The following is a 25,890-nucleotide window of genomic DNA, read 5'->3' on the forward strand; positions in this document are numbered from 1 at the left end:
TCTTCCTCCCCCCAGTCCCGGAGGGATGGGGAGGAGAATCAAAAGAATGTAACTCCCACGGGTTGAGATAAGAGCAGTCCCGCAACTAAGGTATAATACAAAACCACTACTGCTACCACCAATGATAATAACGATTAGTGAAATAACAAGGGGAGAGGATACAATTGCTCACCACCCGCCGACCGATACCCAGCCCGACCCGAGCAGCGATCTGGCCTTTCGGGTAACTCCCCCCGGTTTATATACTGGGCATGACGTGCCATGGTATGGAATACCCCTTTGGGTAGCTTGGGTCAGGTGTCCTGTCTCTGCTTCCTCCCGGCTTCCCCTCCTCCCTGGCAAAGCATGAGACTGAGAAAGTCCTTGGTCAGAGTAAACATTACTTAGCAACAACTGAAAACATCGGTGTTATCAGCGTTGTTCCCAGGCTGAAAGTTAAAAAACACAGCACTGCACCAGCTACTAAGAAGGAGAAAAATGACTGCTGTAGCTGAACCCAGGACAGGGCCGCACTAATTACACAAGGAGCTCGAATAGGAAATCCCAGTCATCCAGGAAATCTAGAAGTCACCATGGACTGGCCAGAGGGCAAAGATTTTGAGATGTCACCAGAGGAGGAGGTGATGCGTGCTGAAGAGGCCCCTCCATATAATGAACTGTCAGAGAGTGAAAAGCAATATGCCTTGTTTACTGATGGGTCCTGCTGTATTGTGGGAAAGCATCAGAGATGGAAGGCAGCTGTGTGGAGTCCCCTGTGACAAGTTGCAGAAACTGCTGAAGGAGAGGGTGAATCGAGTCCGTTTGCAGAGGTGAAAGCCATCCAGCTGGCCTTGGACATTGCTGAATGAGAAAAATGGACAGTACTTTCTCTCTATACTGACTCATGGATGGTGGCAAATGCCCTGTGGGGGTGGTTGCAGGAATGGAAGCAGAGCAACTGGCAACGCAGAAGTAAACCCATCTGGGCTGCTGCATTGTGGCAAGATATCGCTGCCCGGGTGCAGAACCTGGTGGTGAAGGTATGCCACGTAGATGCTCATGTACCCAAGACTCCGGTCACTGAGGAACACCAGAACAACCAGCAAGTGGATAAAGCTGCTAAGATTGAATTGGCTCAGATGGACTTAGATTGGCAACATGAGGGTGAATTATTTTTAGCCTGGTGGGCCCATGACACCTCAGGCCATCAAGGCAGAGATGCAACATATAGATGGGCTCGTGATCGTGGTGTGGACTTAACAATGGACACTATTGCCCAGGTTATTCACGAATGTGAAACATGCTGCAGTTAAGCAAGCCCAACGATTAAAGCCTCTCTGGTATGGAGGACGATGGCTGAAGTACAAGTATGGGGAGGCCTGGCAGACTGACTATATCACACTCCCACCAATCCACCAAGGCAAGCGCCATGTGCTTACCATGGTGGAAGCAACCACCGGATGGCTGGAAACATATGCTTTCCCCCACGCCACTGCCTGGAACACTATCCTGGGCCTTCAGAAACAGGTCTTGTGGCGACACGGCACCCCAGAGAGAACTGAATCAGACAATGGGACTCATTTCCGGAACAACCTCATAGACACTTGGGCCAAAGAGCATGGCATTGAGTGGGTATATCACATCCCCTACCATGCACCAGCCTCTGGGAAAATTGAACAGTACAATGGGCTGTTAAAAACTACACTGAGAGCAATGGGTGGTGGGACTTTCAAACACTGGGATACACATTTACCAGAAGCCACCTGGTTGGTCAACACTAGGGGATCTGCCAACAGGGCTGGCCCAGCCCAATCAGAACTTTTACGTACTGTAGAGGGGGATAAAGTTCCTGTGGTGCACATAAAGAATTTGTTGGGGAAGACAGTCTGGATTGTTCCTGCTTCAGGTAAAGGCAAACCCACTCGTGGGGTTGCTTTTGCTCAGGGACCTGGATATATTTGGTGGGTAATGCGGGAAGATGGGGAAGTCCAATGTGTACATCAAGGGGATTTAATTTTGGGGGAAAACAGCCAATGAACTCAATTGTACGCTGTTGCCTGCTCTATAACACTTTGATAGCCCACCAGCTAGATATCTTCAGGTTGCCAGCAACTGACCCTGACTTCCCTCCGATCATCACCTCAACAAAGAATGAATTTTGAGGAAACCAGACGAGCTCAGCAGTGAACAGATGAGTTTGGTGGTGTCATCAGCAGGCAACAATCCAACACTACACACCATCCCTCCTGCCCTAAAAGATTATTACAAGAGGTGGAGCCTGACATCATGGACCGGATGAATTCAGAAACTTTATAGGGATTGGTCCATGGAATAAGGAATGATATCTCTCTCTTTGTGTGTGGGTGTATATATATATATGAAAGGAAAGCGATGGTATATTGAAAAATGTGGGATCTGAGCATGACATGAACGGTATGGAATAAGGGGTGGATACTGTCCTGGGTTCAGCTATAGCAGTCATTTTTCTCCTTCTTAGTAGCTGGTGCAGTGCTGTGTTTTTTAACTTTCAGCCTGGGAACAACGCTGATAACACTGATGTTTTTAGTTGTTGCTAAGAAGTGTTTACTCTGACCAAGGACTTTCTCAGTCTCATGCTCTGCCAGGGAGGAGGGGAAGCCGGGAGGAAGCAGAGACAGGACACCTGACCCAAACTACCCAAAGGGGTATTCCATACCACAGCACTTCATGCCCAGTATATAAACTGAGAAGAATTATCCACAAGGCCAGATCGCTGCTCGGGTCGGGCTGGGTATAAGTCGGCAGGTGGTGAGCAATTGTATCCTCTCCCCTTGTTATTTCCCTTATCATTATTATTATTGGTGGTAGCAGTAGTGGTTTTGTATTATACCTTAGTTACTGGACTGTTCTTATCTCAACCCGTGGGAGTTACATTCTTCCGATTCTCCTCCCCATCCCTCCGGGAGCGGGGGGAGGAAGAAAGGGGGGAGTGAGCGAGCGGCTGCATGGTTCCGAGTTACCGGCTGATTTTAAACCACGAGAAACGCCATCAGCCAGGAAGAGTTCGGCACCCGAAGTGGTCTGGGCCACACTGACATCTGCCGTCAAAGCATGAGCACTGTCAACAGCAGCAACGTACCCTGTGGTTACTGTTGGCACACACGTTTATTATCCATCTTGTTGAATTTCCAGTCTAACTGCATTTCTTCATCTTCCCTGCTTTCAGAACAAAACGAAAGGCAGGCTTTGTGAGCGAGGGCAAGCATCCTGTTTTAAATTGGGAAGTAACACTGCAACATGAACAAAAGGAAAAAACCCAACCTTTTCCACCAGGGAACCATAACTGATCTGTCTATTGCTCTTGGTCTCCTGTCTCTAAAGAGTGATTGCTGAGTGTGAACTACCAAGTGTCAATTGAGATGGCTGCTTACACTTTGAGCACCTGTATTTCAGAAACACTGAGTGCACACAGCTCCGACTTCAAGTGGGAGTTGTGAACATGCAGTCATTCATAAATCAGATTCTCTTGCCAAGAACAGAATTAATACCCTCTGTTTCACAAAGTCCAACTAACAGCAACCATAGTTATTACCTATGATATAATCAATCACAAGAATCATCTTACACAGCAGTTACAAACACCAACTACCTACAACCTAGCTTTTCAACAGCAGTCTGATATATGGGTGATACACTTTGTATGAAACCTATAGCAATAGCAGCTTTTAATTTAAACAGTTCTAAACTTTGAAAGAATTCCAGCCATTGCTGGTTCAACACCTGACTTTGTTGTTTCAAATTTTCTGTTTAAATAGAAACCAATGGCTACGGCTGACATGTTGCACTGATGAGTGGTGGTGGAACCAACCTCTTTCCTGGATCTGCCTGGATGAACAACACTCTTGGGGTCCATGCTCTGGCCATATTTAGAGGCAGCATGTGTGTGCAGTGCATTCCACACATGGCAATGGATGGAGAAGGAAGTACACTAACTCCCCTTCTGCAGCTAGAGCAATGCAGGCCTAAGTAATTAATACATACAGTGAGGTTGAAATGGGGCTTAAGAGTAGTAGGCATCCTAAAACTAGCATGTGGAGGGTAGCATAACACAGCAAGTAGACTACAAAAATAGTTTCTCCCCATTTAAAGAAGAGGAGGCTAGCAGCTCTCAGTGGCAGGCACATTTTTCTACACTAAAAAACTCAACCAACATGTCCTTGTGAGAGACTGAACCGAAATCAGACTCCACCGTCCATTGTCTCAAAGATTGGTATGAGAAGCTGAGATGGGATTCCACCAATCCATTGTCTCAGAGATGGGTGGGAGGAGTTGAGATAAGACTCCAATGTCCATTGCCTGAGAGATGGGTGTGAGGAGGAGCTGAAATGGGACTCCACCAACCATTGACTCTTAATTTCACTCTTGGGATCATGAAGGAAACAGGTCCAACACTGGGGTTTTCTCCAGTCTGACCCTGAGAGTCCTTTAACATTCCTTTCTCAGCTTATGAATCTGCCTGAAACAAAAACTGCTTTTCCTTTCTTCAAAAGCAAACCCTTTGAACAACAGGAAGTATAATCCAAAAATCAATTAATGAATTGTCAAGACAAAGAAAAAAAAAGTCACATGATGCTATCAGGTTTTTTTTAGAAAAGTCTAATGCAATGTATTTTTATTTATATATACATACATATATATAAAGAAATCACTAGAAAGAAACCACCTTAAAAGCTTAATTTGACCATGCTGCATTGTTTCCTTTCTACTTTGAAATTTATTACCTTTTTATTATATATTTAAGATCTTCCAGACTTGGTTATTCTCATGATTACCCACATACTACACACAAACATTTTAATTAGGTTATTTAGCATGTATAATACATAACACTTGAGCAGTTCTTTGGGGGCAGGGGGGGGAAGTGTGACATCTAAATCGCTGAAAGTACCAGGTGACAGTTATGATAAAGTAGCAGCAGAAAAGAAACCGGATTCCTTCTGTTTGATAATCATAGAACATAATCCATACATAGACAACACTGATTTAAGTAAAAGAAAACAGTATTATTGGCAGGAAAAAGAAAAAAAGATAATAACTTTTTTAAATGCCAAAATATGATTTGGATGCTTTTATATGGCAACTGCTTGCATAACTAAAAACAACCTTGGATGCCTAGCCTCCAGAAAGAAAATTTGTTTAAACATAATAGATAAGTATACAAAATCTCACCTAATACCAGATGCAGAACTTTTTACAGTCTGCATTTATAAATCCTGAAGATTAAACTGCAAACTTTGCAGATGCAGCAACCTAGAGCTTACAGGTGCAAATTCATTTTTAAACATATCCCCTAATAGCACTGCAAGACCTTGCTTGAACAATAAAGTTCTCCCTATATCATTAGCTTTCCTGACACTAAATAGGCATTTAAAAAAAACCTCAGAAAATCGAGAAAAATCAAATCATTATTACATTCATATTTACATAAAATATTGCTTGTGTTTACCTATGCTTCTTTTTATAATCAGCAAAAATCTGAATGTTCTCTGCTCCAACTTGTTTTCTGTATTGTAGCAGGTTACCTGCACAGGCATTTATAATCCCTTCATCAGCAACATGAGAAAACACAAACCCTTCAGCACGGATAAAATCAAGGCCTGGAAAAAAACCCCCCAAATTAGCAATCTCTTAGCTAAAACTAAAGACTGAAAACCAGAAATATGAAAACCAAACAAAACCCAACCTTACTGCCCCTCTTATTTAATCCTAATACGAGTTTTTCCATAAACTCTAGGACTAACCAACCTTGCTTTTCCACATATTTAAGTTTTACATTTTTTATTTTCACCTATATTCTCTCCAACTTCTTCTTTCCATCTTACTGCCTTCAACTCCCATCTCCTACACAGAGCCCACCAGTTTTCTCCCTACCCCACCCCCGTTCCCTTCTCTTTCCTTGCCCTTATCAGTTTGTTCCTGTGTGGCTCAGAACAGCCAGTTACACACCCTTCCCTGCCTCTTGCTGTGATGTGCTGGTAGGCACGTGCCAACAGAAGAGCAGGTAGGTCAAAACACATCTCTTCTGTCTTAATGATGTGTCTTCTCTCCAAAAGGGTCATTAACTTGGGTCTCACCCCTCTTTCCAGATACTCTTTCACTGTATTACTTCTTTCCCAACATCTATTCCCCTGTTAAATACACCTGAAGCTGGCCATCAGGTCAAAAAGCATCAAGGACACAGAGAGGAATAGCATTGTCTTCTTTCTTCAGGAAAATAGGCAACACAGCCTGTGACACATTATATACAACCTGTTTGACTCCATCTGAATGTAGGTGTTTGTTTCTATACAGCACCACATCAACAAAAACAAAAAATAAGGTTTGGCAAGAGTGAAACATTTTCCACTCCAAACCTACTCCAACCATCAACTCTACCATGTCTATGGTTTACACCATATTGATTCATTTTTTGCACTAGGAATTTTTTGTGGGATAGATACTGAAGAGGAAAATTACGAATAGCAATGACTTCATGCAGGCCATTCATCTACGCTCAGGGACTCCCTTCATAGCCCTGAAATATTTGTGTGTTGAAATACTGAAGACTTGGGCCATGGTGTAGCAAGCCCACAGCTGTGAGGCACAAGATCGAATTCTGACTACCTTATTTCATTCCCCTCTTTTCTCCAGTCTTTCATAGCCTTGAAGTTTATTTCACCTGTCACTTAACATATGTGTAAAAGCTCTGCATTCATCTTGTGTAGCTTTTGCTGTTCTTCCAGTTTGCTTTAGAGATCTCTTCCAAGCCCTTCTGAAGCTCTGCTGCTGCTCTGGATTTGGAGTCAGCTGCATGTTTAATTAGAGCTGACATCATCCCGAGGAAATGAATGCACATGAAAGCAGCCATCAAGAACGCAATCCCACCCACCAGAGAACTGCTTCGGCAAGAGAGGCCTCACTTCAGCACATTTCAAATACAAACATAAGCCATCTTTAGAATGTATTTACCAAATGACAAGGTGCCTGTTTATTTCATAATTTCAGTTTCATTCTGAAAACCCTGAAGTTGCAGAAACAGACTCCACCTAACAAAAAACATCACAGATGGATGCCAAATCAAATGCAACCTATCCTGTGTCTTGAGACTAGTGAGAAAAAGGCATGGAGTATTCTCAGGATCCAAAGACAAGAGTGTACCAAAGGAATAGTTACAGGTGCTAGTAGACATTGGGGTAATAAACACACTGCAAATAGCCAGACTGAGATTTGTAATAGATGCAGGCACCAAATCATTACCCTTCTGTTTTATGAAGCTGTAATCAGATCCCATTAATGAATTCATTTTTATGCTCATAAAATCATGAGAATTATACTATTGCTTACTTTCACATTTGGCAAGTTGAAAAGTAATTGCCATTGAATAGTTAATAGTTTCTGACTTACATGGGAAAGAAGCAATTGTGTCATCTCACTGGAAAACAAGAACAGGAAATTTCCAACATGTCATGGTTTAAGCCCAGCCGGTAACTCAGAACCACACAGCTGCTCGCTCACTCCCCGCCCTTCCTCCCCCCTGCCACAGGCAGGATGGGAGGAGAATCGAAAGAATGTAAATCCCATGGGTTGAGATAAGAACATACCAATAACTAAAGTATATTATTAGTAGTAGTAGTTTTATATTAATAATGATAAGGGAAATAACAAGGGGAGAGAATGTAAAACTAAAAAAGGAAGTGAAAAAAAACCCCAATACAAATGGGTTCTACCCCTTGATAGCCTGATGGCATCAGGGTACACTGTGCACCGGTATCTACTAGAGCCTTATACTCCTGTGGGACTGATGTGCCAGGCCATCTGATCCACACAGTCCAGTAAACCCAATTGTCCCTCTCCTCCACCTGGCTGGAGGGAGGGCCCCTCTAATAGTGATCATAAGATTGTCCACTTAGGTCTTGTAGAAAGGGATTAGTATTCCTTATCACAGGAGTTGGAGTAAAATTAGCTCTTCCACTCCATCTGGGAAGCTGCTCACCAGAGACCGGAGCAGCAACTTTCATGGGAGGATCACCCTTGACCGTTGTTCTCCAATTCATGCACCCGTTCCTCCAGAACTGAGGTAGGTTTTCCATCCCACTTTCTCATGTCTTCTCCGTGATCCCACAGGTAAAACCATAGGGTGGCCCATGGTGTGTACCTTCTATATCTTCCCTCTCGGGCAATAGGGCGCCTTTGGTTAACAGTTGAGATGTGGGTCTGTACATGTGGGGAGCCGGATAGATCAGATAGATCATCTTTCAATTGTTTGAACTCCTGGGACAGGAGTTTTTCCACAGCTGAAATGATGGAAGGGGTGAGATTGTCTTCAAACTCCCAGAGTTGATGACTCACTTCATCCACTGTTGGTGGTGCTGCCTCACTCCAGGTCATTGATGCCAATGAGTGGGCATATGATGATGGCGCACTCCTGTGTAAATTTCCACCACATGGGTCCTGTACATTCAACTTCATCTGGATCTACGGGTGCATTCCCGGCATCCGGCCTATGATAGATCATCTCTAGAATGGCTGATTCCCTCAGGGACTGGATGCCTTTCTCTATCGTGGTCCAGTTGGCTGAGCGAGTCATAATATCGTCCTTGTAGGGAAACCTTTCCTTCACAGCTGCCAAGAGCCACCTTCAAAGGCTGAGGGCTCTCTTCTCTCTTGCAATCGCTTTGTCAATTCCTCCTTCCCTAGCAAGTGATCCCAGCTGCTTGGCTTCCCTACCTTCTAGTTCGTGACCATCGGCCCCATTGTCCCAGCATCGGAGAAACCAGGTGACAATGTGCTCCCCTGGAAGATGGGTGAAATCTTTTCACATATTCTGCAGCTCAGTCAAGGTCAGGGATCGACAACTTACCTCTTCCTCTTCCTCTGATTCCTGTACTAATTCCTTTCATTCAGATGTCACCCCCTCTAGTTCGTGCATTGAGTCCTCATCTTCCTTCACTACACGAGTTGTTTTTCATGCCTTTTGTTTGCTTTTCCTCTTGCTTATAGGGGCAACTGATACTGGCATGGATTGGTCCTTTGGTTCAGCTGCAGTGTCTTTCACTGGGGTTGGAGTGGCTGCAGTGTCTGTTGTCAGGGTTTGAGTAGCTGCTGTGCTTGTCACTGGGGTTGGTGTAGCTGCTGTGCTTGGAGTTGGAGTAGCTGCGTTGCCTGTTGCTTTGCCATCAGATCCAGAGACATCTTTTTCCTGCTCCTTACAGAACAGGGCTTTGTAGGCGTAGGACAAACCCCAGCACATTGCCATTATTTGTTCCTCTCTGGTACTGCCAGAACGACAGCACACCTTGTCTAAGTGCTCTGCCAATTTTTCCAGATTTTGCATTTGTTCTGGGGTGAAGTTCCAAAGCACTGGAGGGGCCAACTGGCTTAAGTGCTTGCCCATACAATCCCACACACCCTGCCATTCATGACTGTCCAGCCTCAGGGAAGGTCTCTTAGTGGTATTCTTAAATAGTTGTTTAACCTTAGACAAGACCCAAGCCGGACCCTGCTTAGCTTCTAAGATTGGACAAGATCAGGCGTTCTCAGGGTGGTATGGCCATAGGCAAAACAAAAAGAGCATATTCAGCAACGTGCTGGTTCCCAGCAAAAGGAGCAGGCTGCTTTCAAGGTGAGACAAGGAAGTACAAAATGAAATATAATCCTTTGCAAACAAGAAAATTCAGTTTTAAGTAACTTTAAGCTTGGTGGCTTTGTACATAACAACAAAACTTTCCAAACCTAAAAAGCCCAACCAGAAGAACATAATAAAGATCCTTGTATAAGATAAATTGTTGTAGCTGACATGGTTTTAGAACCTTATGACCCTCGTATAAAATTTATTGTAAGCAAAATAAGGACTGTAGATAAAGAGTGTCTGAAACTAGCAGATGTTCAGGATGTGCTGTAGCTAAGTTAACTGATAAGTAGAAGGACGAGAAGAAATCACTCACTTATGTCAGCAGTGTTACCGAACTAATTAAACTGGCGTAAGCACTTATCTACTGCGCAGACCTCAAAGACTACCAGAACAAGAATTCAAGGAAAAGATAAGGTGATGAAGAGGAAGATGATGAAGAAAGGACCACCAAAGGTCCCAAAGACCACTGCCATAATAAAGTGCGCATGCAGGAAGAATGTTCTAGGAATGTGACGTCATGTATAAACAACTTCATGAATATGTATACAATATAATGAATATGTATGACTAACGACAATATAATCACGGTTTGGTTGATGCTCAGACAGAACACGCTAGGAGGAGCTATCCCCCGTGTTCTCCGGCGCCGCAATAAAGAATACCTACTTGTCAACTTAAAACTTTGTTGACGAGTTCCTGATGAGTTCCTAATGAGTTCTACGAATCACAAGGGCATTGAAAGGATATTCAATATCTTTAACATTCCCAGAATCTACTGTAAATAGGCTGGTGGGGGAGCAGAGGGTGTGAGGGAATGTCTCTCCTTCATAGGCTGACCCTCCGAGGGAAGGAGAAAAAAAGATGTGTAATTGTTAACAATTCCCATTACATGCCTCCCAAAGTATAGAGGTGATGACCATGCTGAGAACGCATGCCAGACCAGTTTCATGATCAATAAGTCTATTGCATTACAAGTCATTACCATGAAGTACAGTGAAACTAGAACCTTAGCCCAGGCCCCAAAGCCAATAAACACTAAAACAGCAAATACTGGCTGCAAGTAAGTTGTGACATGCTAAAACTGTGAGACCAAGAGCAACAACTCTGAGAGCAAATAAATCAACATTGTGACGAGTGACTATTAATCTGAAACAATGAATGCTTATCACAAATACAATTAGACCCACTCTGGTCAGATCTGTCGTTATCTCAACCCTTCGTGCCCCACGTTGGGCGCCACAAAGAACTGTCATGGTTTGAGCCCAGCCGGTAACTCAGAACCATGCAGCCGCTCACCCGCTTCCCCCTTCTTCCCCCCTGCTCCCGGCGGGATGGGGAGGAGAATCAAAGGAATATAAATCCCATGGGTTGACATAAGAACAGTCCAGTAACTAAGGTATAATACAAAACCGCTACTGCTACCACCAAAAATAATAATGATAAGGGAAATAACAAGGGGAGAGAATATAAAACTAAAAGGGGAAAGGAAAAAATAACAAAAACCACAAGTGATGCACAATACAATTTCTCACCACCTGGTGACCAATACCCAGCCCAACCTGAGCAGCGATCTGGGCCTTTCAGGTGACTCCCCCTAGTTTATATACTGGGCATGACGTGCTGTGGTATGGAATACCCCTTTGGCTAGTTTGGGTCAGGTGTCCTGTCTCTGCTTCCTCCCAGCTTCCCATGCTCCTCCTCACTGGCAGAGCGTGAGAGACTGAAAAGTCCTTGATCGGGGTAAGCATTACTTAGCAACAACTAAAACATCGGTGCGTTATCAGCACTGTTCTCAAACTAAAGTCAAAAACACAGCACTGCACCAGCTACTAAGAAGGAGAAAAATAACTGTTACAGCTGAACCCAGGACATTCTAAAATAATTGGAAAGACTTATTTTGTGCTGAAAAATGAAAACTCGGAGGAGTATCGAATTTCACTGCTATTGATGCTAAAGGCACACAGTCTCTGTGCTGTGAAGACCCTTTACTACTCAGGACATGATCTTGCAGCAGCTCCTTCCATGCTCAGCATGAACTGCAAGCCTGGGAAAAACCTGCAGCAGAACTCGTAGCACTCACTGCCTTGCTCCATGGCACCTGTGGATGCTCCCAGGAACTCACACCCCTACTGCAGTTCTCAGCTTTGCTGCCTCCCTGCCACCACAGCATTAATAATGGTGGTAGTTACAAAGAAAAACAAGAAAGCAGTATACAATTCCACCCAGTTCTATTCCACCTTAAACAGTTTCATGGGCTGCAGCAAGTGAATTCCCATGGAGGATATCTCTGCTGGTGGGTGAGGGAAAGAACAGTCTCAGACAGCAAAGTTGTATTTATAAAAGACATGGAGATATCTGGGTACCTGTGATATCTTACGATATGAAGTCTCACTTAATCAGCTACCATGTCATTATCATTGATTAAGACTGGGATTTCAGTAACATGATTCTTGAAGGAGAAAAGGGCAGTTTCACAGTCAGGTGGAGATGCAGTTGGACTAGATGATTAAGTCCCTTCCTACTGAACTATTCTAAATTTATAAGATGAGAGAAGATAAACTTAAAAATTGAGCATTGATTCATGATGAGTGTAACACAGGCTTAACCAGGTGTAGGGAAGCTGCACCCTACAGCAGACCCTGCAGTCCTTGCTCCCAGGACCCAGACTGAAGTTCTGGGCAGAACACAAGAGCATATCTTGCCTCTGGCAGAAACATTTTTGCTGGCATTCCTTCCTTTAGGTGTCTAGTTGAATAAATAAATGCTTCCTAAAGAACAAAAAAAAAAAATAAAAACCTCAGCCTTCTCAGATGCCTCATCCCCTGATTCATTACTGTTGTTTTCAGATTTATCCAACACCTTGTCAGTATGCTAGGAAAATTCAGTAATTTTATCTGTTACTATTTGGCTCCCCACAACATGTTTATTAGCATAACCACATGTTGCTGATGTTGAGCTCCTTCTAGTCACACTGTAAACCTGCTTTTTTCCACCTTTACAAAATAAAATCATTACCTTCACATATGCTTTTCAGCTAAACCACCTTCAGCAAGTATTTTTTTGTAGTGAAAGCATACAGGGCTTACTTTATTAATAGCCACCTATTATAACTGTATTGATATTAAAGTCACTACTAAGTTGCTACAGAACTAGTCAAAGATTTGCTACCTACAAAGCAGCACTCACTTTACTACTGCTTTGCTTAAAGTGATTTTCTTTCCTTTTTGCTTTCCTGCTCAATGAACTTGAGACAATCATTTTTAGAGAAGCACAATGAAGCACATTAAACGCAGACCTTTCCTAGGTGATGTTCTGCAGTTACAGAGCAAATAGTGCAGAACAGTAGCAGAGCTAAGCAAACCCCAAGCTCTCCAGGAATTCTCTCCCTCAATAATTGCTGAGAAGCAAGAGAAATACATTGTTCCCACACTATATCCCTTATTTAGTGATCAATTTTGCTCCTAAAAGGATGCATAGCTCACTAATGGTTAGACTTGCTTTTAAAAATGTGTAAATATTTTTGCAAATGTCTATGTACCTCAAGTATCCTACAGACATACAATTCCTAAAAATTAAAACTGGATTCTGTTAGCATTTTTTGCTTTAGGTTTTCAGATAGGTTCTACTGCAGCAATAAAAATTTGGGGTTTTTTCAGTTTCTCAAGTAGCTGGATACCTTGAAAATGGCAACTTAGGAAGTACAAAGCCTTCCATATTAAAACAGCCTCTTTATCTTTAAATCATGGAATGTTACATATGAGAAACTAAAACTGCTTCAGCAAGCAGTAGGAGCAGAAAGGTTAGCAAGTCTGGGATTCATGCAATAAAGATTAATTTATATTTAATTTCCCCAAACACAATTTAATTTTAAGTAGTTTGGCTAGATGTACACTCAATTTTTTGTTATTATATAAAAAGCTTCATTCCATCCATTCATTAAAAAAAGGCAATGAAAACTTAGTTTTAATGGATAACAGTAGTAGCAACAACATATAATTAGATGCTGATACAGGACGCTTAACCACAGAGAGTTAAGTTGATCCTTAAATATAACTTAACCGAAGTAAATAGACTTACAGCAAAGGTGGCTTTTAGACATGAGTAGGTTTAAACTTGTCGTGGTTTAAGTGCCAAACCCAGGACAAAACTAATCATTATATTTAGACAGGTCTTACCTAGAAAGCTGTGGCAGCAGCCTTGGGATTTTTAGCTGCCTCCAACTGAAGCAGTGCGCAAGTATCATTGATTATAATCAAGCAAGCATCTTTCTCAAAATCTAATTTCTGCTTTTTCAGGGTATAGTGGGCTTTTCATGTCTCATTTTTCATGGTATCTATGTTAGTACAATGCACAATTTGCACAGAGTAAATGCCATAGCAAACCACAGTAATAACTGACGACTCATTTCTATTACCTGCAGCAAGAGCAACCGCTATCACCTGTTGATTTGCAGCACACAGGATCTGGAAACCCAGCGCAAGATGGGGGCAGGTTGGGCTCACTGCAGGACCAATGACTGTCATCACTGCAGTTACTTCAGGTCCAGGACACACCATGTAAGGAAGATCATGCATGTTTTATACCATCAAGCCATCCTGGAGAGATTATTATAAAGAAATATGATTAAAGTGGAAAAATGGAACTTAAAAAACATGGCTAGTTTACCATTATGCTGTTCTGTATTAAAAGATGCAGGAGTTTAAAGGTTTCCTTCAAAGGAAGGATTATCTACAGTAAATTATGTTGATGCATATTACCACTTTTAAAAGCGCTTTCATCAACAGCATGGTATTTGCAGGGAAATAATGAATAGAAATAAATGTGATTTTAATTATACATTGATCAATTTGGTTTCTTTTGATCTATCCTAAAATGTGAACTATATGCAAATGAGTTAAACCTTATACCTCATTAAAAATAGTGTAAAGTCAAACTTCAATTATCCAAGTGGAATATAGGATATTGAGTATGTTTGGATAACTGAGGATTTGGAGATAATCAAGGCAATTTCCAACTCAATGTCAGAAAATAAGTATTATTTCGGATAAAGGATTTTTTTTTTTTTTTCACTATTATTGTGCCTATTTGCAGCGTTCCTAATACCATGGTATTAACTATTGATATTTCTCAGAATTACTTGAAGGAAGATATTACTATTATCTACTACACCTCTCACTCCACATGGACATACTCTTAGCAAACAATGGAGTGATGATAAAATACTCTGCTGATATAATTTATGCAATTTATTGAAAATCTTTGTACATTATCTGGTACCTTGTACTTTTCCAATCATTGTACAATATATACCAGAAAGTTTTCAACAACTGCAAGTCATATATAATTTTGTCAAGGACTAATAGCAAGAGTAAAGGTATAGGCTTAAAACATACTTCGAGCCTGATGTTATGCATTTGCAGAGAGAATGTTAAAAGAAGCTAGGCATTTCTCACCAGCTTCAATCTAAATATACAAAAAGTCTAACAAATTAATTGTATATAGAGAAAATAAATTCCACGCTCTCTGGAGTTCTATCACACATCTTAATCATTTAAAATGAGAACTTTACATTTCAAAGATATTGTAACTGAACCAGAATAGAAAGAAGAACATTTAAAAAAAAACCCCAAACCCAAACAAAACCAACTAGAGATTAGAGAAAGAAGTTTGGTTAATAATAATATAGAGACTTAAGAAGGGGGGGAAAAGTTTCCTTTTTTAAATACCTTCATATGTAACATTTGTTTAATCTTTGTTGTAGTGTAGAAGCTCTTTTGGCAGTAAAAGATAATACAATATATAAAATGCAGTCAGCATTTAATGGCTGAATTACAGGGTGAGCCATAGACATGATAAATAAACACCTAACATGGAGGATGGAAACAACAGAGTTGAAGTCACCCGCAGAACAATATGGTCAATCCAAGCAAACAATCCACATGCATTCAACTGCGTTAACCAAATGGCTTACAGCTGAGTATTTACAGATGACCCCCTTCTAATGGTCCATGTGGGTGCCAGTGATACAGATAGCAGTAGCCTGGAGAACATTAAGAAGGACTAGAGAGCCCTGGGAGAGGTGGTTAGGAGCTCTGGAGCTCAGATAGTTTTTTCATCGATTCTCCAGGGCAAAGGGGAGGACCTTAAAAAAGCTAGGCGTGTCTGGCAGGTTAATAAATGGTTAGAATGCTGGTGCCATAGTCAGGGGTTTGGCTATTTAGAACATGGGGCTCCATTTGGGAGGCCAGATCTACTGGAGGCTGGTGGAGCTGGTCTGACAAGGAAGGGGAAGAGCTGTTTTGGTAGGAGGCTTGCCAGGCTGGTCAAGAAAGCTTTAAACTAGATGTGTTGGGGGAGGGGAGCATTGATCCATCCCAACACTCCTGGGCAGTTGCCAGCACCTATAATAAGTGCTTGGAGCAATGCAGAGATATTTCAGCTGCTCCAGCCATTGAGTCAGCTTGATTTGGAGCTCGGCTCAGATGCCTCTATACAAACACCTGTTGTATGGGGAATAAACAAGAGGAATTAGAGATGTGTGCAAGGCTACAGGGATATGATGTCATTGGTATCACAGAAATATGGTGGGATGGCTCCTATGACAGGAATGTCAGAATGGAAGGTTACAGGCTGTTTAGAAAAGACAGGCCAGGCAGACGGGGAGGGGGCATTGCTATTTATGTCAGTGATAGGCTGTAGAGTATGGAACTCTGTCTGGGGACTGGTGATGAGTCAACAGAGTTTGTGGGTCAGGGTCAAAGGGAGAACAGTGATGGGGGACATGAGTGTGGGGATCTGTTACAGGCCGCCTGATCAAGAGGACTCTGTGGATGAAGCGCTCTACAGACAGACAGGAGCAGCCTCAGGCTCGCAGGCCCTTGTCCTCATGGGGGACTTCAACCATCCTAATATCTGTTGGAGGGACGGTATGGCCTGGCACAAGTGTCCTGGGTTCAGCTATAGCAGTCATTTTTCTCCTTCTTAGTAGCTGGTGCAGTGCTGTGTTTTTTAACTTTCAGCCTGGGAACAATGCTGATAACACTGATGTTTTTAGTTGTTGCTAAGTAATGTTTACTCCCACCGAGGACTTTCTCAGTCTCATGCTTTGCCAGGGAGGAGGGGAAGCCGGAAGGAAGCAGAGACAGGACACCTGACCCAAACTAGCCAAAGGGGTATTCCATAAAACAGCACATCATGCCGAGTATATAAACGGGCGGGAGTTACCCGGAAGGCCCAGATCGCTGCTCAGGTTGGGCTGGGTATCGGTCGGCAGGTGGGTGGTGAGCAATTATGTTGAGTATCACTTGTGTTTATTGTTTTCTTTTCCTTTTCCCCTTTTAGTTTTATATTTTCTCCCCTTGTTATTTCCCTTATCATTATTATAATTGGTGGTAGCAGTAGTAGTTTTGTATTATACCTTAGTTACTGGACTGTTCTTATCTCAACGCGTGGGAGTTACATTCTTTCCATTCTCCTCCCCATCCCTCTGGGAGCAGGGGGAAAGAAGGGGGGGAGCGAGCGAGCGGCTGCATGGTTCTGAGTTACCGGCTGGGCTCAAACCACAACAGTTCTTTTTGGTGCCCAACATGGGTCTCGAAGGGTTGAGATAAAGACAGATCTGACCAGAGTGTGTCTAATCATATTTGTGATAAGCATTCATTGTTTCAGATTAATAGTCACTCGTCACAATGTTGACTTATTTGTTCTCGGAGTTGTTGCGCTTGGTCTCAGAGTTTCAGCATGTCACACCTTACTTGTGGCCAGCATTTGCTGTTTTAGTGTTTATCAGTTGGGGGGCCTGGGTTAAGGTTCTTGTTTCACTGTACTTCATGGTAATGACTTGTAATACCATAGACTTATTGATCATGAAACTAGTCGGGCTTGCATTCTCAGCGTGGTCATCACCTCTATACTTTGCGAGACATATAATGGGAATTTTTAGCAATTACACATCTTTTTTTTCTTATCGGGGGGTCAACCTATGAAGGAGACATTCCCTCACACCCCCCGCTCCCCCACCAGGCTATTTACAGCAGCATTTGAGAATTCTAAAGGTTTTGGATGTCCTTTGGATACCCTTGAAACCTGCCTGCTGCATTTACTGGGAATCAGCATGTTGCCACACATACAGCGTGTGTTTTATCCACAGCCATACCACCTTGTGAATGCCCTATTTCATCTGATCCCGAAAGTTAAGCAGGGTCAGGTTCGGGTCTTGTCTAAGGTTAAATGACGATCTAAGAGGACCACCAAGAGATTTTCCCCGAGGCTGGACAGTCATGAGTGGCAGGGTGTGTGGGATAGTATGGGCAAGTATCTAGGCCAGTGGGCCCCTCCAGTGCTTTGGAACTTCACCCCTGAACAAGTGCAACATCCGGAAAAACTAGTAAAACACTTAAACGAGGTGTGCTGTTGTCCTGGCAATACCAGGGAGGGACAAATGATGGCAATGTGCTGGGGCTTGGCCTATGCCTACAGAGCCCTGCTCAACACTATCCAGCACCTTCAAGGGGAAAATGATGTCTCTGGATTCAATGGCAAAGCAACAGATAATGCAGCTACTCAACCCCCAAGCACAGCAGCTACACCAACCCCTACAACAGACACTGCAGCCACTCCAACCCCAGTGACAGACACTGCAGCCACTCCAACCACAATGAAAAACACTGCAGCCACTCCCCCCATATTAATTAACTCAGAGCTTTCTTTCATGTTTTATATAAAAATATAACACCACAGATTTCTGTGTTTACTGAACTGATACATATATAAAACAGACTTCAGTACTATCATGCAGCTAATTAAAATGGTGGAAAGAAAATAGTTATGCTAAATTCAAGTTCTTGGAACTTAATCATATAGTTTAGAAGTCTGTAGGAACAGCTACTGTATAACTCCCTCCAAAGCAGAATTTGTACTCTAGCAAATACCTTTTGTGTTCCTTTTCCATTGAATAATAAGATTATTTAAGTGTTACTTATATATAATGGCCTCATTATAAGCAATTCTTATGCAATATAATTCCTTTCTACTTTGAATGACTTCTGAAGTGCTACATGTGTGCAAAAGTGCCTCTTGTATCACAGTTGGCTATTAGAAAATAGGTCATTTAAATAGCTGTCCACTTCTATATAAAAATAACGTCCATAGCTTTATTCCACTTACAGAAATGACCTCTTAAAGCACTTCAGCCTCATACACACATAACACAGCAAGAAAGCCTCAAATATAGTCACAACATTGTAAACCACAACAAGTATAACAATCACACAAGCTTTAACTCAATATCTACCTCATGTCCTGTGTCTCAGCATAGCTTTGTAGTTATTCCTTTAAAAATTCTACCTCTAGAGCAAGAGGTTACTGTCTTAATAGAGATAAGTAGATATCCTATGTTCTTCTATATATGCTCTAAGGGCTGAAGCAACTCTCCTATGAAGATAGAGTTCCTATGAGAGAGCTAGGCTTGTTCAGCCTGGAGAAGAGAAGGCTCCGGTGAGACCTTATAACAGTCTTCTAATACCTAAAGGGACCAATGAGAAATCTAGAGAGGGACTTTTTACAAGGGCAAGTAGTGACAGGACAAGGGGGAATGGCTTTAAATTGACAGAGGGGAGATTTAGATTAGATATTAGGAAGAAATTCTTCCCTGTGAGGATGGTGAGACACTGGCACAGGTTGCCCAGAGAAGCTGTGGCTGCCCCATCCCTGGCAGTGTTCAAGGCCAGGTTGGACACAGGGGCTTGGAGCAATCTAGTCTAGTGAAAGGTGTCCCTGTCTATGGCAGGGGATTGGAACTGGATGAGCTTTAATGTCCCTTCTAACCCACACAGTCTATGATTCTATGACATGCCATAGGAGATAGATCTGGGGAGACTTATCTGCTATTTGATTCTACTGTAATATAGTTAGGATTTAAAATTTTAATCTCTGTAATCCAAGTTATAACTACATACATGTTTCTATGCAGAAATACCATTTCACTGTCTCAACTGTTATTAAGCTCTTATAGCTATAATGGTCATTGGAATTTAGAGTAACAGGCTTGACACTTTTATTTTTTTAAAAACATCAATGTAAAACATGTACTAAGAAATCCTATTCCAGATACAGAGACAAAGGAAGGATCAGGAGGATGAGAATAACAATGAATGCATCTCCAGAGACAGCAGTGGTAAAAGAAGCAAACCTAAAATTTTGTGTGGTAAGAAGCACCATAATATTTGCAGCTCAATGTAACTTTATAATTTGAGGTGGTTTTTTGTTTTTTGTTTTTTTTTTTTTTTTAAGAAATAGCTTTACTTATGTATCTCTAACTGTCTTTAATGTCAGCTACTCAAGTAGCTACAGCTAGATAACAGCAACTAGTAGAATGATCTATTTCAGTGAAATTAGAGGGAACTTTTGCTCTGGCTACAAAGCAGCATTGCACAGGCTGAACAGAATGAATAAAAATTTACTTGAATGTACATTTTGCATTTGTCTTAAAAGCAGATACAAATTTGAGGGATCTTAATGCCTCATAGCTTGCTGCTTATAAAATCTTGCCTAGGGAATTTTATTGTTTAGCAACACGCAAGTACAAAGCATATACATTTTGAGCACAGATGGCTTCCTAACTGAGCACTTACTTGTTTTCATTACTGTGCTCTAATATCACAAATCTTTCATATTTATTATGTTAAGCTGCTAATGTGTCAGACAAGTCACCTTTTCCTGAAAATAATAGGATTTACTTCCAAGTGCAATGCATATTGAGTGAGTATGACCATATACTTTATTTTTAAATGTTAGCACCAATTCAAGCAACTTGAAACAATATGTAAACATCTAGTTGTGGCAAGATGGTTACTTATCTTCTGAAAGGCTGCTGTAGGCAGCATTTGGAAACACTGTCAGTAGAAACATCTGTGGAAAAAAACTTTAAGTTTGTAGCTCTTCTTCAACAATAAAAACTGACAGCTTAGCAGATTACTTGAAATACTGAGGGGGAAACCCAAACATATTCCCATTCCAAGCTAACTATCTGGCTTCTGTAAGAGTGGTGATCTTTGTGCAAAAGCCAGGCAGCTCCTGAAAGTATCTATCATGAAAACTTACTTTTCTCTTAAAGTGCCAGCAAAAACTAAACAAGTAAATTGCAGAAAGTGTTAGGCAACCATACTGATATTTATGGAAGCTCTCCTGATTATTTCTGACATTTATGGCATTAATAAGGAGTTGTTTGTCATATTGCTGCAACACTGTTGTGTACAGACCTTTAGAATGAAGATTGGTGTGGAATGTACACTGATGTTCTTGTGACTTCTACAGGAAATAAACTAAATATAACTTCAAGCCCTGAATTTGTCCAAATGTGCAAAGAAATGACTGTATTCACCTCACCTGTCCTACCCAAGAGGTATGCTTAAAAATAGATTCAAGTTCAGAGACTGCAATGCAGTGGGAGAAAAGGTAAACCAGTTAGACCTGGAATAGCAAAATTTATTTCAACACTTGAAAAGACAAAGTATAAACCCCAAATTAAAATGTGTTAGTACTGATTTTAAAGCTTGTCCTAAAACTGCTCCAGCTTTGTGCATGTCAGCAGTGAAAGTAACTGTTTCTGTACCCTCCCTCACCTTTAGGTATACTTGGTGTTTTCTACTTGCTGCTAAAAGTTTTGATGTGTAATTAGTGTGTAAGGGAAACAGGTAAACAAGCACTGGAATGTGGGGCAATGGCTTTGAGTTACAGATCACTTGTATAACCACTTCCTCTAACACAGGAAGACAAAGACTAGTACTTGCCACTCTTCTGATGCGGATCAAATCATGTTATACCCCATGCTGATACTGTAACTGTAAAGTCAAAATATAAAGGCATGGTACAGAACATGGAGCTATTGTACACCTGTTCCTTCAACAGGCACAAAAAGGAAGAAAACTTGCACATTCTGTACAACTTGCAGTTCGAGATTATTCTAACTGGGTGGACATTTTGTACATGCTCATCTGATTCATAGGCACTGAAGCCCACCTATGTAAATGTCAGTCTTTCACACTGCTATTTATCCTTTCGACAATTCTGTTCTTGGGATTCTTCCTAATTTAGTTTTACCAGTGCTTTGCCAATAATCTACTTCATGTGACTTGTCTTGCATTGTGACCTTGGTCTAAAATTTAGACTAAGCTAAATTTTGTTCAGTCTCTAAAGTATCATTCTAACTTATGCCATTAAAAAATGTTTCAACTGGCTTGTTAAAGTTTTGCAGAAAACAACAGCTCAGAGCAGTGACTACTTGTTCGTTTAAAACTTTTTCAAACCTTGGACATTAGGATACCACCTTACCATGCCAGAAAATGTACATAATACTGTAGGCAGGTCAAAGAAAAAGCATATCAACACCCAAAGACAAGGTGCAATGAAATGTTTAAAACATATCTGACCTTTCAAAAGGACATGTTAAAATCTACTAACCTATGAAGATTACTACACCACTTTAGGTCCAATGGCAATTCAGTCAGTTACTGCCTTGTCTTGCCTCTGGCTGAGACTGGCCTTTTGGGCCTTCTCTTCTAGATGTGCAAAGCTGGCATGCTTCCTGCTAAGGGGCTTGGATAGAAGGGTTACTGGGCAGAAAAGGGCCTAAGCTTGCCCCTTATTTTTTTTTTTTTAGTCCCTGAATAATCTGTGGTGTTTTGGTACAAACAAGTGTGGGGCAATCCTGCACCCTACAAGTGACTGAGGTATGTGTGCAGTGTCTCGGCTGTGTGCGCAGCATTCCTCCATGACTTCATGAAACCAGAGTACTGCTCAGAGCTAAAAATACAGTGGCTTGTCAGACTGGATGATGGATTCTACAGCCAGGTACCTAGAATGCCAGCAACCATCATGTTGCAGTCAACTTTCCTTTTTTTTTCTCCTTAAATCGACTTGATTCTTAGAAACTGACGGTAATCCAATTGAAGCAATTTGAATTGCATGGTTTGAATCTAAGCTTTTTCAATTGTTTTGGGTGCATGTGATACTTATTTTAAGTTTTGTAATTGTTGTGGTTTAAGCCCAGCTGGTAACTCAGAACCATGCAGCCACTCACTCACTCCCCCATTCCCCCCCCATGTTGAAATAAAAGATGTGGATTTAAACATCTTCCTAAACTGTGTGGTTTAATACTCTCTTGATGAATTATAGACTCAATTTAAAATATCGGCTATACAGAAGCAGCTTTATGTAAATGCTGCCATAGGAAGAAGGAACTCAGAACTCCAGCATCCTTGTAAACTTCTGCCTCTTGACAAGCTTGATCAATGATCTGGGTCAACGGAAGAGAACTTCTTGGTGTCCCTGCAAGAATAATGCTGCTTACCTCAGGGCACACACAAACCAAAACCACATCCAGTAACAGCTTTCAGGTTAAATATAGGGATCAGCACACTGAAATAGGGAGAAGGATAAACTTGTGAAATGGTTGCTTGTGATATGCCTTAGTGGCATCTCTTTCCTTAGCTGAACTTGGCAGATCTGCTGTAATCATTCAGCTCCTAAATCCAATTCACAAACTTGGGAAATACCTGCTGTAATCTCTTATTGCACCGGGTCTGCTCTTGGCTTGTTATTACTGTACTTATTATAGTTTATCCTGCATTAGTGATGCTCCATGCAATATAGACTATGGCACGACTGACCTTTAGGTCTGTGGAATACCTGTGCTAAATGCCAGTCAATTTGAAATTAGGTGTCATAAATTGAGACCACAACGGATCATAATCCAATTAAAATTTTATTAATTATAGCAAGTAGAATATGAGCAAAAACAGCGCTGGACGACAGGGGAGTCTGCGCTCCGCCAACTGCCGTGCTGAGCAGTTCAAACAGTCCCTTTTTATACATCTTTACTTCCGTGTTCATGAAGTAGTGGAGGTACTCTGCGCATGCTTCAGTTGTTGTTAGGGGGTCGTTTTCTGCCTCCTGGTGGTCGTTGAGGCCGAAGTAAGAAGTCTTCCTCCTTTGTCCCATAGTTGACCCCTCATTCATATGTCCTTATATGGGGTTGTTTGTCCTGTTTCTGTCGGTTCCTGGAAGTCTGGCGGTTATCTCGCGAATGTGGTTATCTTATCTTACGCAAGCAGTGTCTGGTAGCTGTTTGCATAAGCGATTTCACATCTTTTGTTGCCTAACCTTTATATTGAGCTTAACATAAATCTTAATAAACAATATCCTAGTCCATAGTTTCTCACATTAGGTAAAGCTATCTTAAACTCTAATCTGCAAGTTGATTGTATCTAATCTTCAGTATAAGTGCTCCATGGCAGAAATGAACACACATGGATTTTGTTTGAGTTCAGTGAGTTTCCCTTAAGATCAACTCCAAAGCTTTTTCTGATACTTGGGCTCCTAAAGCTGGGCTCTTGAGAGTCTGAAATGGGGACTGTGAAGAGCCCTCTGGTGACTTGGTTAGAAGGTTTGGTTTCATGGAAGGCTGGCCATAGTTCCTGGAGCCTGCTTCTGAGAAAATATGGAGCTTGGTGAACTCCAGGCACCAGCCTGTCAAGGGAAAGGTCAGCTGCTGTAATCGGCTCTGCTCAGCCTGAGCCCCTGGAAAGGTGGATGAGGAGGTCGGGGTGGAACAAACCCTGCCTGTGTCCGAGAGTCCTAATGCCTCTCAGGACCTGCGAGAGCTCTACCCGACATCTGCTCTGTCCCAGTGTGCCTTCGTGCAATTTCTTAACCATTGCCTCTTCAAACACGGCACTGGCGAGCTCACAAAAAACCCCCCGCGTTCCCTCAGCCTAAGTCCCCACACGGGAGTGTCTCCTGCCTCTTCTACCGCCGGGAAGGGGAGATGCCCAAACCCGTGACACTTCATGAGGGGCCCGGGGGAGCGGGCCCTGTTCCGGGGCTGCAGGCGGGCTGACGGGTGCTGCTAACGAGGGCAGCAGTCCCGGTCCCGCCGGCCGGCCGGCGCTTACCTGGCAGCGCTCCCACGTGCACCATCCCAATGACCGTCGCCTTCAGCCGTCTGAAGAGCCCAGGCAGCCGCATCCCTGCGAGGAGGGAAGGAGATCAGGGCCGGGTAGTGGGGCGGGCGGGCAGGCCCCGGCGGTGGCCCACCTCCCGCCGCGGACAGGCCGGGCCCGTTCCAGCTCGCGGGCAGAGCGGCCCAGCCTCCGGCTGTCACCGAAAGTCGGGAGAATAAAACTCCTTAACACCAATGTAGCATTAAGAAGCAGGCACTTCTTCATTGCAGCGCTGGGTGCTAGGTGGAATTTCCACAAATCAAGCGCACCCAATGCCGATTTCATTGTTACATTTATACACAAAAATTACCAGGTAGTACACTCCCAGTTACAAAGATTGGTTAGTGATTTGCATACAATTATAGTATCTGCTGTGTCATTCTCTTCTGTTACTACCCTTGCGTGGGGGAAGGGTCTTCACCTGGGCAAGGGTCTTCTCGATCTGTGGGTATGTTTTTTAGTATTATAATGCAGTTTACTTCAGGTCACCTTAAAAGTAAGTTTTGTTGCCAAGTTGGCTGGCTAGATTTCTACCTTGCCAGGTTGTCAAATAACTCATCCTATATACAATAGACCCTAGGTGCTTTGGTTATGCTCTAGAGAGTAAGGACTAAGGCTAGCACGTCACAGAGAACAGGGACTTGAAGCAACACAGCGTCTAATTTCAACTAACACAGCAACTCGTGCTAACATAGAGGCTAACTTCTTAAATCAAGATGTTCCTATAGATAACTGTTTCACAATTAAACACAAAATATAGAAAGATTCAGTAAAACTTAAGATAATCTGTAACACAGCCTTCTCCCTCAGTTCTGTCTCCTCTGCTCCACTCCGTTCGCTCTCGCCTCGCCGCCAGTATCCTCCTGCCGCTGCCGCTTCCGCGTCAGCGCTGCCGGTGCCCTGCCGGTGCCCGGCCGGGTTCGTTGCGGAATCCCACGCCCCACGGCGCCCTGTGCCATGCCCCGAAACCCGCCACCGCGCCCCCTACAGACCCCGCCCCGGCCGAGGGGCCACGTGTGCGGGTGGGCAGGAAGGCGGCCCCGCGCCGCGCGTTGAAATGTCCCGCTCGGCGCGGTCTCTGTTGTGTGCAAGGACGGGAGCGGCTGCACCGTGAGGCAGGAGGTGCCTAGCAGAGCTCGGCTGCGCCGCCGCCCGGGCACCCACCCATTCTCATTTCTGGTCCGGTGTAGTAGCGAGCGGCCGACCGAGTGCGCGGGCTGGTGGGTAGGGGGTGGCGGGCGCCCCTGTTGTCTCCCTAGGTGC

At 42.8% G+C, this 25,890-nt stretch overlaps 1 pseudogene; it reads right to left on the reverse strand.

The window, feature by feature from the left end:
- Positions 1 to 1,036: 1,036 nt before the first annotated feature.
- On the reverse strand, positions 1,037 to 24,652 carry LOC115619237 (annotated as a pseudogene).
- Positions 24,653 to 25,890: the final 1,238 nt, after the last annotated feature.

This window comes from Strigops habroptila, chromosome W, assembly GCF_004027225.2.
Source record: "Strigops habroptila isolate Jane chromosome W, bStrHab1.2.pri, whole genome shotgun sequence".
Classification (NCBI taxonomy): Eukaryota; Metazoa; Chordata; class Aves; order Psittaciformes; family Psittacidae; genus Strigops; species Strigops habroptila.